The sequence below is a fragment of the Pteropus vampyrus genome, unplaced genomic scaffold, assembly GCF_000151845.1.
Source record: "Pteropus vampyrus isolate Shadow unplaced genomic scaffold, Pvam_2.0 Scaffold58, whole genome shotgun sequence".
Taxonomy (NCBI): Eukaryota; Metazoa; Chordata; class Mammalia; order Chiroptera; family Pteropodidae; genus Pteropus; species Pteropus vampyrus.
Window position 1 is genome coordinate 1,836,952 of NW_011888839.1, and position 4,147 is coordinate 1,841,098.

Sequence of the window (4,147 nt, forward strand, 5' to 3'; positions counted from 1 at the left end):
ATTTATGCCAACTAAGAAATGTAGTTTGATAAAAGATTTGGATTCCTTCCTATACAGTGGCTTCCTAAGTGAACTTGTCCTTTTTTCAGTTTTAATAATTTCAGTAAGTTTGAGTGTCTGTTGTGTATTCGGCATCTGCATGTACACATTTGTAAACATACATGTATATTTTCAGGCATGTGTGTATTTTAATATAGGCATGCCCATCTGACCTCTTTGCCTCTGCCTCATTTCTGATCTCATTTGCTCCTCTCCAGTTGGTTCACGTCCCCAGAAAAGGGGATGCCAAGACAGGATTAGAAGTATAACAGATTTATTAAGGGAAATGCCTGGGAAGGATTAAGGTAAGGAAGCTGGCGTGGTCGGGAGAGGCTTCACCCTGCAGTGCAGATCTGACTGGAGGAAAGAAACAGGAATTCATAGGAAAGTCAGACTGCAGTGCAGTTCTAATAAAGTTGTGGCCAGGTTGGTAGGGAGTCCTTGAACCAAAGTTGGAGAAGTCTCATGTCCCACAGGAATGGGTCCTTGCTAGTTCCCACAGTCATAGGTTGGGGGCAGCTGACAAAATGTGTCCCCAGCTCAAACACGGTGGTGGATCCATAGGGGCAGCAGCTGGGGTGGTCAGTGAATATGCCGCTCCCAGCAGATCTGAGAGGAGGCTCATTTTCATAGCTATAGCACCCTTATATCTCAAATATTGCTACTAAAGTTATCATTTTTAAAGCAGAAAACCAACCGTAGACCTCTGATGGTTCCCTTTCCTTGCAGGATAAACTCTGGGTCATTTAAGGCACTCTGCCATCTGACCCCATTGGCCTTTCCAGTTTTTTCTCCACCACTCACGTAACATTGCCTGAATATGCCCTGCACTTTTCTGTCTCGGGCACTTTGCCCATATGCTTCCCTTTTTCTCATATGCCCTCCCTCTCTCATACATCCATTGAAATTCTGCTTATTTTAAAAATATTTCTCCACAGAACCATAAATGAAATTAAACGCTCCCTTCTTGAATGTCTAATTTATATAGGAAACATTATTTGAAGTTATATGCTGAATTCTGTGACAAGTACAAAGATGAATCAGATATGATTCAGCTCTGAAAAATTAACTTTAATAGACAAAGTGATATCCCATAAACTCTATAGTAAAAGGAGAGAGTAAGAAAAGCTATAAACTGAGTACAGAAAAAATGTGGTGGGAATTCATAAGAGGAAAAGATTACCTTCATATCAGAGAGATCTGCTATGAGAGGTAGGTCTTAAGGAATCAGTGGCATTTGGGCACGAGGTAAAGGGAATTCCAGGTTAAAACAGTAACTGGAACATAGACATGAATTTCCTTAGTGCAGCCTCAGTGACTAGGGTTTTTCAATCTCTGCATAAGACCCACCAGTGGAATGTGAAATAAACTTGGTGGTCCTCTTCTCAGGAAAAAAAAAGAAGAGAAATAGAACAAAAAGAAGAGAGTATTTGGAGTGCACGATATGTAGTAGGGATATTATTTTGTGAAACTTATTATTTATGTATATATTTCCATATACATATTGGGCCACTATAGAAATGTTTTTTTGTTTTTTTGTTTATTTGTTTGCTTGTTTGCTTTTTACTGTGGGAAAGCTTTTGTTTTATTTGAGTTTATTCAACAACATATATTTATGAAGCATCTTTAAGTCCTGGCCACTGGGCAAAGTCTTGGGTATGCAGTGATGAAAAAGCTGACATAGTCTCTGTCTTCATGGAAATTATGATTCAGTGCAGTGGTTTTCAAACTTTAATGGCACCAGAAACACCTAGAAGACTTAATAAAACACAGATTGCTTCAGAGTTTCTCATTCCACAAGGCTGGGGTAAGACCTGGGTATTTGCACTTCTAATAAGTTCTTAATGCCGAATATACTGGTACGGGACCACATTAGATACCAGTTAAGTGGGTTACTTAAATACAAATAAATATATGATGGCAAATTGTGGTGTTCAAAAGGAAACGAGCAGAGAACTACAAGAGAGGATAACTAGGAAATCTATTTTAAATTGGATATAAAAGCATGGAGGAAAAAAGGGCTTGAAACAAGAGTGGAAAGTAAGATCTAGATCACGTAGGATCTTTAGTACGGTGATATTGACACTGAGATATCATATTCCTGGGGTGCATGAAGACTTTCTAAAGGCATGCAGGCACATGTAGGTGTCAGAGAATCATCTTCCTTATGTGCTCTCCAAAAATAGGTCTTCTCAAGGTCCAGCCCTTGGGTAGTGCTCATTTACCTTTCCTACCTCTTTATGGATAAACGTGAGCTTATCTCCTAGTGAATCTTGGTAAAGTGTCTCATCCTAGAGAGTAAAATAGCATGGGGGTCAAAACAAGGAATAACTCAAAATCTTGACCTTGGTGTTGAACAAGCAAATGAAATCTTATCGTGAAATAATAACAAAATTCATTCTCAAGACAATTGATCTCTAGTTCTTGGCTTTCGACAAAATTGAAAGAGGCCCTAACTAAGGGCAGGTAGGGCATTAAAAATAATTTTTGATGATGGATCACTTTGTCATTCTGGTATGTCACTTAGGAAGGGGACCCTAGAACTTAGTGTCATCCCTATAATGAAGCTTTCATTTCCTCTATTTATTTAGGTGGATAAAACAAGCATTTTCTCAGTGCTTACCTCTATAAAAAATGAAAAATCGCAAAAAGGATTAACTCTGAAAACTGCCACAGTTTAGCATTAAGTAATAGCAAAATCATGAATTACTTGGGGTAAAAACAATGCCATTGAGTTCATTGAGATTAATTTTCAATACAATATATTTTATATATTTAATAATTAATTATAAGATTTATAATATATTTGTTATGTGGACCAGCTGTAATTGTAATATATGTACAACTAATACCAATCAGAATAACAGTTTTTGAAATGTATCAGTTATTTAATTAGGTTCTTTGTAAGAAATTTAGAACACCAATTTGAGAGGATAAGTGCAATTTGTGAGAGAAAGGAAAGAGTGGAGGTAGCCCTGGAACTAAGAAACAGCTTTGATTTGGGGCAGAACTCGAGCCCATAGCTTTCTGGTCAACCTTGCACTGCTCTGTAAACTTGTATTTCTCTTTGTGTTGAAGCTGTCACCATCCTGGTGTCTGGGCTTATGCAAGTTCTTCTTGAAGTAAGCATCGGTGAGATGTTTTGGGATTTCACACCACTGATACAATTTTTGGTGGAGGTAGTGATGACAGATTTCTGGTGTGTTCTACTCAGAGGAACCAGATTGAGGATCAGTGGTCCAGGCAAAAGTAGTAAGCCACTGCTCAGCTGCTTCAGAAAAGCCACCACTCTCTTGCCTCTGTCACCCAGTCAGGATGAGCAGAATGGTCCCAGGAGTGAAGCTAAGTCACAGCTTTCTCAGATGCTGACTAAAGGGTTTTTGGCCGTGACTCAACAGCTTTTGGGGGCACATCTTCAGTAGGATAGTATCTAGTCGTTTTGCAAAGTTAGACCACTTGGGTACTACCATTCTTGCCACCACCAACTGGTTTTGTGACAAGAATTTTCTTTTTTCTTTTCAATGCTGAATTGAGCTGCTGAATATTTCCTCTTGTACATGGCCTTTCTGGAATGCATAGCAGATTGGGAATATCTGCCAATTGATCTGAGTAGGATGAGGTTTCAGCTGCAGTGGGGCTTCCCCTTCTTAGTCGTGCTGGTTTTGAGATTACTCTTCGTAACCTTGCCACTAGCATCAGCCTTCTTGGCTTCAAGTTTCTTCTTTTTGGTATCTGGCTTCTCGGCTTTTTCACCCACCATCTTGCAGAATGGGAACGAGCCAAAATAATATTTTTTAACGCTTAGAACATTATGGCCACAGGAAAAATTTAAGAAATTTCTCTCTATCTCATATCTGTCTAGATAGCTAGCTAGCAGGGCTATTGTATATATTACAAAGAACATAACACAGTGATCAACAAAAAAGATTTGAAGCAGAAAAATATATAAAGATAATTCTGTATAGTGAATATAATGGAAATCTGAGTTTAAGGAGAAAGTAATAAATATGTTCAGGGTGCTTTCAGACACAGAAGGAAGACTCCATGACTGACTAAAGGCTGGACTAGAGGTTTGAAGCTGTGAGGAGGAGGTTTCTGGAGACAAGGG

General features: G+C 38.8%; 1 pseudogene; it reads right to left on the reverse strand.

Annotated features, from left to right (window-relative positions):
* Positions 1-2,925: 2,925 nt before the first annotated feature.
* Positions 2,926-3,799, reverse strand: LOC105292485 (annotated as a pseudogene).
* Between the last annotated feature and the right edge of the window lie 348 nt (positions 3,800-4,147).